The sequence below is a fragment of the Corapipo altera genome, unplaced genomic scaffold (assembly GCF_003945725.1).
Source record: "Corapipo altera isolate COAL_440 unplaced genomic scaffold, ASM394572v1 0, whole genome shotgun sequence".
In the NCBI taxonomy this organism is placed as follows: domain Eukaryota; kingdom Metazoa; phylum Chordata; class Aves; order Passeriformes; family Pipridae; genus Corapipo; species Corapipo altera.
Window position 1 is genome coordinate 78,281,222 of NW_020884872.1, and position 16,689 is coordinate 78,297,910.

Consider the following 16,689-nt stretch of genomic DNA (forward strand, 5'->3'; position numbering starts at 1 on the left):
TTGCGCCTTTTCTTCTCCAGACTTAACAGTCCTAGCTCTCACAGCCCGTATCATGTGACAAATGCTCCAAGACCTTCATGACCTTTATGGCCTTCTGCTGGACTCTATTCTACATGTCCATGTCCCACTTGTACTGGGGAGCCCACCACTAGACACAGCACTCGAAACTTGTCTCTCTGCTGAGCAGTGGGGAAGAATCACCTCCCTCAACCTGCTGCAATGTTCTTCATAATGCAGCCCCGGATTCTGTGGGTGCCTTTGCCATGGAGGGCCCAATGCTGGCTCATGGTCAACTTGGCATCCAAAGGACCCCAAGGTCTTTTTCTTCCGGACTGCTTTTCCTCCTGCCAGCCCTGGTGCTTGGGGTTATTCCTTCCCAGGGAGAACTTGGCATTTCCCTGTGTCAACACATTTTACCAACTTTTTGTGGTCCCTCTGAATGGCTGCACATCCATCTGGTCTATCTATCACTCCTCCCAATTTTGTATCATCTTCAAATGTGCTGAGGCTGGATTCTGTCTCTTTGTCCAGGTTCTCTGTGAATATGTTACACAGTATTCGCCCCAGTATTGACCCCTGGGCCACACCAGTAGTGACTGGACCACAGCTGGACTTCATCCTGCTGATCACATGAGTGTTAGTCCAGAATTTCAGCTAGTTTTCAGTACACCTTACTGTTGACTTATCTAGTCCACTTGATCAGTTTGCCCATTTATTTTAGTCTCAGATCATGCAGGGCATGGAATAACAACTCTGGAAAGTTGTGTTGCTTTTACAGTGTTGTCAATGATACTGTCATTGGCCGGGGACTCTTTATTCCTAAAATGTAGACAGAAGAATCTCATAGTGCTTTTCTATTAAAGACTGTTCACAGCCCAAGTTCATAAAACAAATTCTACTTTTGGTATAACCTGCATCTTAATGAAGATGAATAATGAGTGGATTCTATAAAACCGACGTCCAGAAGGAGCAGATTTGCTGCAGGGAAGAGAGGGAGATTCTCTCTTCATCTTCATTACCAGTACTTCCTGCAGCTCCAGGCAAACAGATGGAGGAATTACCCTGTGCTGTGCTTGTACACCCATTCCCACTGTCCACGTGACTTTGGGACCCTTTCTGTATTTCAATAACAGATTTTGCTAAAATACTACCTGGTCAATATGTCATCAGGAGATATTTTACAGTGAAAATATGCCTTACTCTGATGTGTAAAATCCCTGTGGTGGCGACAGCCTCTCGTGCCGTACAGGAAAATCTCCAGGCCACAGCTGTTGTCCTTTTTAACTCTCTTTATATGGGTTATCTTTAACTGAAAGCTTTCATATTAATGTCTGCTGCATGGACTTGTTTTGGCAAAGTCTTGTCCTCTTTTAAAAAGATCTGTTAATATTTTCAACAACCTTCTTTGCATATTTGAACTTTGACTGTAAAGGTAGGAAATCCTCATTATTTCAGTAACATTTGTCTCTGGGAAGGCAAGCCCACTTTTTTTTTCCTTGAATGGATTCCATTTATTACTGGCATCTAATTTCTTTTTTGAATTGTCTTTATTTTTTTTAATATGATTTATGTATATTTGGTTTATATATTGGAATCCTACCTTGTCCTTACATGACACATTTAATAAAAAGTTTCTGTTCTTTCCTTTTTTTTCCATCGGAGTTAGCTCTTTTCCTCTGGATATACGTTCTTCAGTGGAGACCTAAAAGCAATAGATAGCCCTTCTATTGCATCTGTCTTTTGAAAGTTTGGAGACCTAGACATCTAATTTTCAACTTGATTTATAAACTGTGAACCTGGTAGTGAATTTATGGACATTGCTGCTATTAGACAATGTATTCTTGGATTGATCTTGCAAAGTTTATATTTTCAGAAGTAGTGCCTTTTTTTCAAGATCCTTCCTGTTTCAAAGAAAGTTAACAGTTTCTTCCCAAAGTAAGGTCTTCAGGGAGAAATTCATCTCGTCCTTGTAGTGAAAATACAAGGGATCAATACTTTGATATGTTGTTTTGCTTTTTATATATTTCTGCACTTTTCCTCTAAATTGTTATGCCTGAGGAAACACCTTATGTATGAAAGTTCTCTTTTTTTTTTCCCCACAGGTCTATCAGTACAGAGTTTGTCTTCTTTAAAATTAGCTTTTTCATTGTTATTCATTGTTTTTTTCTATGATGAAGTCAAAAGTTCGTTTGTTTTCATGATTTATTGCCTCATTTTTATGTACCAACTTGCTAAGGAAATGCTGGGGTTAAAACTGTCCAGTTCGAGTCTCATCCTTGGTGGTTGGGGAGATTAGTGTTGATATTTATCTGATGTTGGAATATCTGCCATAAATATGTTAGAAGATTAGTGAGTATTAGAGAAGAATCTCTGTCTTTTTTTTATCTCTATGGGTTTTTTTCTTTTTTTTTTTTTCCCTAGAAACAGCAAGATACTTCTTCCAAAAGCTTCAGAACATAAATCAGTGAAACAAGATTTTTTTTCAATATAAATTCTCCAATATAAATTCTTCAGATAAATCCCAGTAGAACTGGAGCAAGTGAAGGAATTTGTTAATTAACTATTAATAAGTGATAAATATTCACTGCCAGTGTGTATATCATCTACTTTGATAGTTTAGGGAGCTCACTGGAACAAGTTGTTCAAACTAAAGGATGCCATTGCTGAATAGTACTTTTATTGTAGCTAAGCTCGTTGAAGATTTTCAGATAATTATTTTCTTTTAACAGTGTGCCTGGGTCTTATGAACCTTAACATTCTTAGTGAAAAGTGAAAATTTTGAGAAATTTTAAAAAAGAAAAAAGTGGAGACGTCCATTAAGGATGTTATGGCACAAGAATATTTTGGGTTTTCATTTGAAATTATTTTATTTTTTGAATTACATATACAAAGTTGCAATCAATAAAAATTTTTGACCAAACTAAAGTCATGAAGTTTTTACGGAGAACTATAATTGCAAAGATTTTATTGATTTTTTTTTTCTTTTTGTCTTTGAAATGTAACTATTGAATAACATAAGGTATTGATCATCTCTACATTTCAGTCTTCGAAATAGTTGAGAATTTATCAGGTCCTATATAATTAAAAGAACTGGTAAGAAAGTTACTATTATAATGGTCAAGAATTGTGGAAACACAGATCAAGAACAAATTTGCTTCTTAGTTTAAAATGAAATTTGTGCATTTCAGATAGATTTTGAAGCACTTTATGTACACTAAGACTTAAACAGCTTACACAAAGAGTGGATTGCACTCTGGGGCATCTAGCCTGTGTTAACCAGTGCTCAATATTGTGAGGAAGGCTGGCTAGATGTGGAAGTGGATTGCTTACACAGGTTTCCTCCAGTGGTAATGTCCTCCTATGTCCAGGGCAAATTGTCTTTTAAAAGATGTCAGTTAAAATGTATGGTACGATTTATCTGCCTCTTCTTTGTATGCAGAATTACTAATTTCAAATAATTTTGGGATTGTCAATACTGTTCACCATATCATGTATGGAAGAACTTGAATTAAACTAAGTACTACAGTCTGGTTTTCAAAAGTACGGACCCATTCAGTCCCAAACATAAGCACCATGCACAGCCTTAACTCCTGGTTGACCTACCTTTCCACAATCTCCATTTTTTCCTGTACACAATGAAAACAAGGAAGGAAGTTTCAAACTTAGTGTATACCATGAACATGTTAATCAATGTAGCTAATACTTGGTCACCAAATAAATGTGTTTTATCACTACTGGTGCTAATTTCCCACTCCAAGGTTCACATTTTTCCTTTCTCATATGAGTTTTGGCAGGAATTTTTCCATCTAACAGCATATAAGCTAGTAAATTGAAAATTCCTCTGTCCTAGCATGCTGATTTGCTCTCAGCAACAGGGCAGTCAAATAAACAGGCTAAGCACTGGAAAACTGACAGACATGAGACTCATAAAGGCAAATTTAAGTGCTCCTCTAAAACCATTTTGAAAGCATCATTAATCATGTTGGGCACTGAGCCAGTATAAGCAACCAGTTACACTTGTATTACTCCTTTTAACAGAAAAGATGAACTTTTCATCTTTTCTCTGCATGGTTCTTTGCACAGAAAGTACATCCAGCCTCAGCTAGAAGTCTTCCTTAGTAGATTTGGAAAGAGAGACAGCAAGAGGTTTATTTCAGTTGTTTTACCGTTCCCTCCCCTTTGCTTTGTAAAGGTTTTCTTTCATTAGAAATATATCCCTTGCTTCAGTTGTAAAGCTAATAAAAAAATCTTTCTTCTTCTGAGGGATACTCTACACGCTACGCAAACAGACAAAAGAAAAAATCAAAGCATATCTCCAGATTATGCATTCCTCTACAGCAAGTTATTGAAAGGACACACTGCTTCTACCAAAACTAAATTTAGAAGCATTTCTGTGGGCTGCTTGCATTGTGTCCTAATACTCTTTAAAGATCTCACTCAAGCAAAATTACACTGAACATTTATGAAATAAAATTGTCAATAGAAAATTGTTGTGGAGTCTTATTGTTCCTCTCTTACTCACTGTCAGACTCTGAGGGCAATAGTTTTTTCCACCTATAATTTACCACAGCTACCTGGGGACTAATTATGCTAATTAGGTCCTTTGAAGATGAAAAATGCAATTCTTTGATTTTATGGATGTAGCTTTCAACTTTATGGATGTACATTAGAGGCCTTCTGTTCTCAAGGATTTGAACATTACAAAATTGAGGAAGGATATACATTGTTCTTTGCCTAAATATACTTGGTTTATACTGTTTTCATTCAAAGTAAAGATTAATTTTGAAGACTTGTATTTCAGTCCATCAATTTAAATAAACTTGAGGTTAAATCAGGAATTCTAGGAGGACCAGGTATGTCATCTTAATTTCTACTGGTCCTGGGTCTTGCTCTTATATGTTGCTTTATTTAGCTCTTAAAATACAGTCAAGAAAAAAATGTGTTCAGTTTTGGTTTTGAAACAAATACTACTCTCCTTGATTTAATGCAATTTTCATTTAGTTCAAGGAAAACTTTTATAATGGACATTTAATTAGCTATTGAGGCATGTGTATTTATTTTCAACCTTTGCATTAACAAATTATGTTTCATGGAATGTAAAAGTATATGTTCAAGTCAAGTACCTGGAGGTCTATGGTAGCCTGTTATGATCCCAGTAAGAAAGCCGCTCTGTAAGGTTTCAATAAAAAGGTATTTATTAGAGTTAACACTACAAGCAAGAAGAGAACAGTATACGTAATCTCCATGTCCCTTTAGATGCTTGAAACTCCAAGTGGTATGGCACTGAATGGCCCTTCAATCCCCATCCACAGAAGAGATCCTCCCCTTTTGGTCCTTTGAGCTACACCTAATTTTCTTGCGTGAAAGAGCTCTATTCATAATTTCTGTTGTCACACAGGAGGGAAATTTGCATGACAACTTGTAGCTGCACAGTTAGATGAGGTGAGGAGAGACGAGGCAGGCAGTGGAACTGCCGGTATTGAGTAGGAGCTGCCACATACTCCTCCTGTTAAAACCAAGTGGTTGTGTTTGTCCTGCAACCAAAATTTGTGCAGCACTGGCCTGAGGGCTGTGTTGGTCCTGCATGTATGTGATTGTTCCACACGCAATGGTTGGGCAGTCAGGACTGCTGAACCTCTCTCTAATACAACTAGACAAGTTGTATTTTGAGATTGAGCATGTATGTGTTGATACCTCTGAACTTCAAGAGACTTTTATTTTTCTCCGTTTCAGGGATAATAGGATAAATCAATTTCCAAATGGGAAACTCCAGGGAAACTACTTGAATTCCTTGTTAAGTCCACAGTAATTTGTTAGGTAAATAAACCTAAGTCAGTGTTCTTAAATCATTTATTCAAATACAAGGTGATTTATAAAGTTAAAGACTGCTAATAAATTGGTATCGCAGAGCTGGCAAAACACATCCTGTATGACTAACTCTGGTAAAGCTGCTGTGACATGAATGCAATTACTTTATTTTACATTTCAAAAACAAAAGAGAAAAAAACACTTAGAGAAAGCAACTAAAATCTAGCAAATGAAATATAGTTGGAGCTGATTATTGCATTTTCATTTTTTTCATAGCTTTTAAAATTGCAGCAATGGAGTTTCCTTCTTTACCCTACAATAGAAAAACATTAGAAGTAAAATTGCAGTAATTTATGAAAACAGTGTGTATGAAAATACACTGGAGAATTAACGGAATATTTAGGAAACTGCAAAAGTAATAGTGCAATGAATATCTTTCAATTTCAGGAAGAGTGTGAGCTGAACACTGTGAAGATGCACTTCAATTTGCAAAATGAATTTCATCAGCTTTTTCTTCTTTAATAAAAACAGTGTATAGAACTCTATCTATCTATCTATCTATCTAAAATCACAGTTTATCTTATGATAAGACCTTCTCACCACATTACTCACTGCAAGTAAATTTAATTAACTTATGATGTATTCAGCATAGACTTTTGTATGGTGGTCCATAAACCAAACGACAAGAATAAGAAAACCGCTGGTAATTAGTCCAAATATGTCTCTGTGTTTGATGTGGAAAGAGTGGATGTTTTATCTCCCTTTTGTCCTTTATATCGCACATAAGCAAATAACTCTTTTTCCTTTCCATTTCTGTAGTACTTTTAATATATTTAAGCATTGATCAACAAAAGATACTTTCTAAAAGCTCTATATACTAAATTTTAATGAGACTACACTACAGTACGCGAAAACACACCAGAATGAAATAATTGTGCATGCTTTACTGAGCTTTTCCTGGGTAGAAGACAGGAGTAATATAACTTTCATAACTGATACTAGTGATTTTGCTGAATACTTTTTAGCAGGCATGAGGCTAAAATGTGGTTGAAGCAGACTAAACACCTACAAAGAACCGAATATATTAAAATATGGTAGTTTTCTATGTTCATACTTGGCTTTATGGGAAAAAGAATTGATAATGTTCAAGATCAAATACAAAATAAAGGCATGAAAAAAGCAGAAAGTCACAATATATAGACTTTAACTATGTGCAGTCTGAAATTTTTGTTCAATTACACTTGATCTGGATTCCTGTATTTGTGTTGAGAGAAAGGTTCAAATACCCATGAATGCAGCCAATTTCAGTCATAATATTTAGAAGACTTCAATGCCAGCAGTGTAAAGATTTACCTGAGCCAGATTTAAACATGTGAAAGATTATGTTTAAAATGGTACTTGTCACCCCAGTTGCCTTTGCAGTCAGGGGAAACTAACAGATGCCTTCAGAGAATGTCTCATCTGGTCTACTGAGACCAGAGAGAAATGATTAAACTGCGGTGTGAATCACCCTCTGAAGGTCCCTGTTTCTTTTGGTGGCCTACAGAAGGAACCTGCTGTGATTAGTTGAGATTTAAACCTCCAAGTTAGATTGAATGGATCTTTCTACCTTACCTGTCAGTTCAGGAGTATGATGATGAAGCTTGTGGTGAAGTTCACACTCTGTTTAGAAACAAAGCTTAGGTTTTTAATCGATGCAGAAGGCGAAGGAGATAATGACTCTCCTTAGTTTATCAAACTCGTGCTAACTAATAAATCAGTTGCATCAGATTAAATTCTGGATTAGCAATGCTGGAAAATTCATAGTGAACTGCAAGGAGAAAAATCTGTATATTCTATTAACTAATATCAGAACAATGTACAAACAATTTTTCCCAGAACACCAGAAGTAACAAGGGCACAAGGAAAGCTCTAATGTCCTTCGATGACCTTTGTGGATTTTTGTGCTAGTAAAGTCACTCTGCCTAAAATGTTCAGCATTTTAGTAGTATCCAACACCTGTCACAGAAGGTGATTTGGGTTTATCTGCTTTCAACCTTTTCATGTTTCTGTTTTCTTTGAATTTTAGAATGACTGAAAGGTGTCTAGGAAAGTTCTTAATTTTTAAAATTTATATCTACAAATTTTCTCAAATATTTTCTTTCAGAGACTTTTAAACACTATTTATTCTTCTGATTTTCACCTTTCAAATCTAAATGCTAATACCAAAAAAAAAATTGAATTGAATATAAGAAGTTTGGACTTTAAATTTTTTTTAAGTAAAACTTGTTAACTACTAATATTCAATCTTGTAGATTTAATATAACTTCCTTGTTTATGTCCCTTGTGCTTGCATGTTACAGTCAAAGTAGATAAATTCATTTAATTACCATGTTCCTTGTCTTCTCAGGTTATGATTTTAAAATGTTCTCATTAGACTTTCGTGGTTTAATTTTGGTTTGGGATTGTCTACTATTTTTGTTCCTTGCTTGTATATTAGTTGACCTATTACTTCCAAGAGCTATTTTGTTACCCACAGTTACATCTTCTGTGCAATTTCTGTGTAGTGAGCAATGCTGTTGTGTCTAAGTAGGATTTTTTGTAAAATGAAGTGAGTAGTAATGTCGATTAGGGAAGATGTGTTCTTGACGCCACTTTACAGTATGTTAACCTATTTGTTTAAGCCCAAGCTTAGTTTGAACATACAATCTTAACTGGGTGTAAGATCCAAAGTCTTATTGATGTTAGTTATTTATTGACATATTCTTATTTTTCACTCTGTTCTACAATGAATTGAAATTAAGACAATGGCATGCATTTTCAAAACCAATGAGTTTATAGTAAGAGCTTTTTGCTATTTGCTCCACTCTTTGGTATTTGTGCTTAGTATTGATATCTGGTAAAAGTATGGCCTTATGGGTAGAAACACTTCTTGCTACTTCAGCTCCCACAACTTCAATCTGACCTTTTTGTATTTCAATAATATAAAATGTCTGTACACTTCATCAGTAAAACTCATTGTTAATGTTTATTAGGTTATCACTGTTCAGATTGGTTTTAATTTCTTTTTCTTAAATTAAAGGTATGTTATTCATTACTGAGTCAAACTTTCTTCCTTCATAATTTATTGAAAAATATGTTTTTTAAGAGAGTTTTTTTCATATCTATGTAGGCAGTGGCCATGTTGTCATCTGCAAATATTCTTTGTGTTATGTTTGCAACTATGTTGTCCCTTTGTTTGCATTATCCTGGGTATGCTAGTGTCATGTTTGTGCAATTAATTTAAGATTTTTAGCTTTTCTTGTGATTGTGGTCTTTCCAAGACTGGTTAAGTGTTCTTCAGTTGCGACTCTCTTTATTCTTTTTTATTTGATCTGATGAAATGTTTCCAAGATTTTGGTGAAAAGAGATTTTGAGCTTAACTTAAACTTATTAAAGTCGTTGCCTTAGAGTTTTTGATTTTTAAGCTTTATAGACTTTAAAAGTAGTTATGTACTGAATGTAGATTTTAAATGTAGCTGTAGTATGTTTCTCATGATGTTATATCTTCTATCAGTATTTTCCAGTAGAAGTAACGGCAGTAGCCTAATGGTTGCACATATCAAACCCCTTCCCATATTAATCCCTCAAAAATCCGTTAGCTGTTTAGTCTTCTTTTCAACATAGAATTGTAGAAAGCACCTTAACCCCTGCACCAAAATATGTAAACATGGGCACAACGGCATTCAAACCCAGGACTTTGGAGGGCCTCCAAGGACTGTACGTGCTGTGATAAAGAGGAAGATGAAAAGAGATTTTGAGCTTGCTTATTATTATTATTCTTATATCATACTGATTTTATAATTTTTTCATTTCCCTATTATTCTCAACATTAAGTTAAAAAGGAAAAAGTAGAAGATGCTTGGCAAGTTTCTGTCTTCTCTTAGTTATGTAAGTTTTAGATTGTCACGTTCAGAACACTTTTACAATTGTTATGATATATGATAATGTAATGCAGAAAATAATCCGTATTATGTAAATGGTGATTTCTTCAAATCCGTATGCTATATCTCTCTGAATTATGCTTTACTTACTTTGAAAATTACTTTTACTTTGTACCAGGTTTTTATCCTAGTGGAAAATTTCTTTATCTTGAGTTAGATTTTTAACCATATTGCACATAAATTAATATCACCTCCAGATCTTCTGAGGGTCAGATTTAAGTTTCCTTCAAGTGTCTAGAAAATTATTGCTTTTCTTGAGACTTCTGAATATTTTGGAGTAAAGGTGTGGGAAGAATGGTCTTCTACGTGTAAGCCTGATGCTAGTCATAATTTCATTAGCACTCTACTATTTCGATTTCTGAAAATGTTAGTCCATTTTTCCTTCTCTTTATATTTATCTATCTTGACAAAAGTGCCTTCTTGCTGTTCTTAATGTTCTTGGAATTTTGGTCAGTCTAAGTTTGTAGGCAATAGTGGGATTAACCTTTGATCTCAACTTCATGTCATCTCTTATTGTATAACCTTATATAATTACTGTTTTCAAGAAATGTATTTAAAACCTGACTAAGAGCAATTACTGTTAATTGATGTTTGTTCTATCAGCAATTTTTTCTGCTTTGGAAGTCATAATTAATACTGCTTGCTTTCAGTGGTAATCCTCTGGCCTCCATGACTAATTTATGACTCTGGTTTTATTCTTAAATTGCTTTTGTCTGTCCCTGGCCATTGACATGTGCTTATTACAGTGATTTAGAATTACATTCACCCAGTTCTTTTAGCAGCAACATTGTATTGTATTGTATTATTGAAGTTGCTGCTCCAAAAATCAACTTTCACAGTTTGTTACACCTTAATAAAGAGATTTTTAGAGCCCTGGCATTCCAATCAGCAATGCTTGCCAACAGTAGGTTGCTTGATATGCATTACTTTTAAGGAGTACCTTGCTATATTTCTGTAATTGTTTTTTTTTGTACTTTTGGGCTGTGGGCTTTGCACATTGTCGGCTCAAGTCCACCTAGGGGGTGTCATTTGCTCTTCCCTTATCCTCCAACCCCATTGTAGAAGGCCACCAGATTTTTCAGACCCAATTTTCCCCTAATGAAGTCATGTTGGCTGTCAGCAATTCACCTCCTTATTTTACATGTACCTTTAAATAATTTCCAGGAGGGTCTGCTCCATGACCTTGCCGGGCACCAAGGTGAGACTGACTGGCCTGTAATTCCCTGGGTCTTCCTTTTTTTTCCCCATTTCAAAAATAGGGATTACATTTCTTGTTTTCCAGTCAGTGGAAACTTCATCAAACTGCCATGACTTCTCAAATACGATTTAAAGTGACTTGGCCACTTCCTCTGCCAGTTACATCAGGACCTGCAGATGAATCTCATCAGGTCCCATGAACTTATGCACCTTCAGATTCCATAGGTATTCTCAAACCTTATCTTATCCTACAGCAGGTGGTTCTTCAGGTTCCCAATCCCTGCCTTTGCCTTCTGACACTTGGGTGGTGTGGCTGGAACACTTGCTGACGAAGACCTAGGCAAAAACATCATTGAGTGACTCAACCATGTCCTAGGCAACCAGGTCTCCCATTTCCTTCTGGAGGGGGCCCACGTTTTCCCCAGGCTTTCATTTATCACCAATGTATATAATAGTATACATACATCTAGTTATGTATGTTAAATATAAAAGATAACATTTTTACAACTTTAATATCCCATTTTGCCTGCTGGATCTGTATGCCAAGAACAGTAACCTGAAATACGTCTCTCTTTGACATGTGAGCTATTTGGATTTATATAATGAGATGCATGTACCTACAAGCTCATGTATTTGTCATCTGGCCTGTTAAACACAGAGTTCACACTCTTTCCCTTAACAATTCTGCTCTCTAATTCCACACACTGCATTTGGAACCTCAGTTCCTGGATTGAGCTGCAAGAAAAAGGGGCCTAAAATGGAAGCATATATCTTAAATTAATTAATTTTAATTGATTTACTGCTTTTTTATAGTATTTGAGTGGAAGCAAATTCATATCCTGAAAGTTTGAAAAGAATGTAAATTGGGAGTTCAATAAAGGCTTTTTCCTCTTGGCCACCAGCATTGATAGAAACCCCATTTCACAAGTATTTTCCATTTTGCTCATTCCTGTCTCAGATTAAACAACCCAAATGGTGAAACTGAAATAAAAATGTCAACATTTTAAAAGACTGAGTCCTTATGAGATACACAGGTATATATTTTGTGGTGCTAAAATGTTCATACTGGCTAGGTAGTTTTATTGCTCTGTTCTTGAGGACAAATAAATCAATAAGGAGAGCACTTATAAAAGCCCTTCAAAGCAGGTAAGATCATAAAAAAGTGGATAGCTAATTTAGGCATTTTATTTATTTAATTGTAAACTTTTAATGGTTTCTGTTAGTTTAAGTTATTTCAAAAATATCCATTTCACTCATCTCCCTTTTTGTTATTTCAGTTTAGTGTCTGATTATATGAAGAATGGAAATAAGAACTACCTATTTAACAATTTTAAAGAAGAAATATGACTCAAAAACACTAAGCATATAGCATTTGCATGTACATGCAAACAAAATGAAATAAATGTAGAGAACCTTGTGGGGAAAAGAGCCTTCTATCTCTTTTATAACTAATTATATTCTTCCTGAAAAAATTTTGCAATCTGCAGCAATTAGATGGGTTAATCACTTGTGATCTAGGGGCATCTACTGACATGATTAATTTAACTGTGTATTAGCAGTGTTAGAAAAGACACCATGAATAAAGTATATATATTCTGAGCAGTGTTGACTTAGGATGTTTACCGTTTTAATCCATTTGTAGTTAGTTTTCCTAATTATCTTTTACATAATATTAAGTACTCTAATTACTTGCTGAAATAGCTAGCTGAATTTACTTCATAGAATCTAACATATACAGTGTCTAATGTGTGTAACTAACTTGAAGACTTAATTGTCTAGAGAATTATTCAGAGAAGTAGAAGTGGATACTGTATTTAAATATGGACAGAGTAATAATAATTTGTGTACATTTGAAACAAATGCTCTTGCTTATGAAAAGGTAGGACAGTGGGGTGTGAGGAGCCATAACTTGATGTGTTGCAAATGTGCTGCTTCTAGGTAGGCTCCTCAAATCTACCCATGCTGAAAGAGTTTTGAAGATTCTCTATGCTGTATCTTTTTTTCCTAATTGATTCATATTGGATGTCAAGATGACCAGTCTGAGGTTACAGTAGAAGTCCTCATGACAAGGCAAATTAGAAAGGCAGGACTCATCAGGGATCCTTGAAGAGATCCAAGGTCCTCATCAGTTTACCTGTTTTGAAAGCTTTGTTGAAGTACTGACTGACCTGAATCCCTTTCTCTGTTCAGCAGGCTCTGGTTTCTTAGAGAAACAAATTTTGACAACTAAATTGTGATGACATAGGACAGTAGTCTCCATCAGTCAGGTTTCTCTGACAGCATTCTAATTACCAATAAAAAATATAGATTTAGTTTGCAAAACTATTTTTTAAAACTGAAAGAATATATTCATTGTAGGTGAAATGAGAATAATTCATGCAAAAGACCCCAATTAACTAGTACTTGTAATTAAAGAACTTCACTACTCACTGCCAACAAGTGAACAACAAGCCGATTTGATCTGCAGAACATAAGCTTCCAAAATGTTTTTCCTTTCAAAAATCTGCGTTCTTTCCCAAAGGTAGATAAACCTCTCTGAGTGTAACCTACAGATAGAATCAGTTCCTAAAATTCTGCTTGCTATGAACGTACTGGTTGCTGTATGGTTGAAGAAACAGTTCAATCTCATTTAGCAATATAACATGCAGAGAAAAGATTGAGGACCATCAATATTCACTAAGGTATAATTCGGCCTTGGTTAAAGTAAATGTTCTGAGATGGAGTAAATTAGCAAATTCATTGAAATCATTGTTCAGGATCTGATCTTCCTCCTTTAAACTTTGTCATTATGCTGTGACCTAATGGATAGAATGGTACTTCATGGTACTTTGCTTGAATTTAATGTTATTCACACAGAAGTCAAGTTTCATTCTAGTTATTTTGATTAAGTTAGCAAAAACTGTAAAGAGCAAATCATTGTTCTCAATATGCAGTTGTGTTCCATTAAAGGTTAAGGGAATCAGAATCCATGCAAAGATTATTGCCAAGATATTTACTCTCACAGTAAAAATACCTGCAGTGCATAGAGCCACAACAAAGCAGAAATAGAACTGACCTTTTTATTAGCATTGGCAAGGGTAATGTTTCAACACACTCAAAGCAGGAACCTAAATGATCATGATTATATTATTGAGGAATTCAAATATTATGGTCCAAATCTATATAACATGAAAATAGTCTTTACTGAATGAATCTCTTTCCTTTTTCCTTTTTTATACTCTCTCTATCCTTTCCTTACTAGCCTACAAAGTTCTGAACATTGAAAGTTTCCTATGTTTTTCCTGGCTTTCCAAAACTAATCAGAATGAACTGTTTACCCTAAGTCAGCCTTGATCATCATTTTCCTATGTTTAATTAGACAACAATCACTGTTTCAATAATTCATCCTTCAAAACTGCTGTAAACTGTGGTTTATATATTCCTTCAGGATAAGTTCTAATGGTAGATTGTCCACATATCTTTACCACATACATTAGATTTCCATGTTCCAAGAAGAATGTCAAATGTGCCAGACCTGTTTGCAAGTATGCATTTCCTTGTATTTGAAATAAACATGCTTTTTGACTGGCCTATAGACAACTGTTTTTAAAAATATGAATATATTCACTATTCTAACATTATATAGGTTCGTAACAATACTCTTGCTTTTTGATTCTTACATATATAGAATGATGATTAAAAACCATGAAGTAACTATAAGTCAAACTGACTGCCTTATGAATAGGATTTATTTTTTAATCTTTCCTTCCTCCATTAAAAAAGGAGAGTAATAATAGTTAAGAAAGAAGTAGAGGCAATATTCCCAGAAATTTTGCAAACTGTTACCACCTCCTTTACATCCCTCCTTTTTTCTTAGACTTACTTGAATTCAATCAAAACTGGTATTCCTTAAAAAAAAAAAGAATTGTTCAGGGATTTGATTAGCAAAAGAATTGTGTTTCTGGCTGTTGTTTTTTTTCTTTATTCTCACAAAAAGGAAGACTTTACATGATGCAGAGAAGTTTCTGGAGAACAGGTGTGGGGCCTAGAAAGGTAATCCCGGGAAAAAAAAAAGGCAGGTGTGAATAGCAGCCTTGAGATCAAGCCTGTATTGCCTGTTGAGATATAAGCCAGCTCTTCTTCTGTCTCTAAATCTGGTCTTCCCTGTTTTGGAAGCCTGTTTCCACATTCTGAGATGGAACTGAATTTATACTATGGATAAATGGCACTTATGATTTTGTTTGAGCTTGAAAACTGAGATCTTTTTGAGTAATAATTTCACATAGATGTGAGAGTGCATGGCTTCATCATTATCATTTCTGTGATCTTTGTGTTTCCTAGTGAAGTAGTCAGGAGACATATATTATATTATGTTATACCATTACCTTCAGTGACATTATCTTGTCATTTCAGTCCTTGGTAAAAAATCTCTTTCCAGCTTTCTTGTAAGCCCCCCTTACATATTGAAAGGCCACAACAGGGTCTCTCAGCAGCCTTCTCCTCTCCAGGTTGAACAAACTCAGCTCTCTCAGCCTGTCTTCATACAAGAGGTACTCCAGTCCTCTGATCATCTTTGTGGCCCTTCTTTGGACACTCTCCAACAGGTCCTCATCCTTCTTATGTTGGAGGGCCAAGGCCTGGACACAGTACTCCAGGTGGGGAATCATGAGGTCAGAGTAGTGGAGCAGAATCACCTCCCTTGAGTTTCTGGTCACATTTCTTTTGATGCAGCACAGGATTTGGTTCTGAAGGTGCACATTGCTGGCTCATACCTAATTTTTACACCACCAATAGCCCCTGGTCCTTCTTTGAAAGGTTGCACTCAGAGCATTCTGTATTGGTATTGGGGGTTGCCCCAACTCATGTGCAGGACCTTGCACTTGGCCTTGCTGCACTTCACAAGGTTCACACAGACCTACCCCTCAAGACTGTCCAGGTCCCTCTGTATGGTATCCCTTCCCTCCAGTGTGTCGACTGTACCACATAGGATTGGTATCACTGGCAAACTTGCTGAAAATGTAATCAAATGTGGATGGATATATTCTATAATTAGAATTTCACATTAAAAATATACTCAAACCATATCCTTATATTTCTCTTTTTCTCAGTTTTTTTTTTGTTTTCATATTTTAAGTTGCTTCAATTCCTGTTTTCATAACTGTGCAAACTTTGTGAAGCATCTTCAGAAAAACAATTCTTATCTAAATATTTTTTTTCAAAGCATTGGAGTTATCATAAACCTGCTCAGTAAATGTTTTAACTTCTTGGGTTTAATGCAATTTATCAACCATATTACAATGACCAACATTCTTTCCTTATGAGACGTTTTGCACATCAAGTCCGAAGTATAAAATGAAAGATGCATGAAACCTTGATTATATATCAGTTTAACCACTCAAGCTGATTACAGTTTTGTTCTTGTATAAGGACAGTAATTTTCTAGGCTAGAGTAAAAATGTGAATTGTGTATATATATATTAAAGTATGAATGAATGGTATTCTTCATCAGAAAATCAATACTGGTGAAGTGTAAACCTTCATTATCTGTTTTGATTTTCCATAGTTTGAACATGTGCCATGTTCTCTTCCCCCTTAAGACTGGGTAATTTGTGCCAGTATTACGTGATAGAATTATTCAACAGAGTAAATGTAACATCAAATTGTTAATGTTATAAAAACCACCCCTAAAATACCAGAATAAAAAGGTAAGTTTTATCTTGGATAGACGTTTGTCTTATCTAAA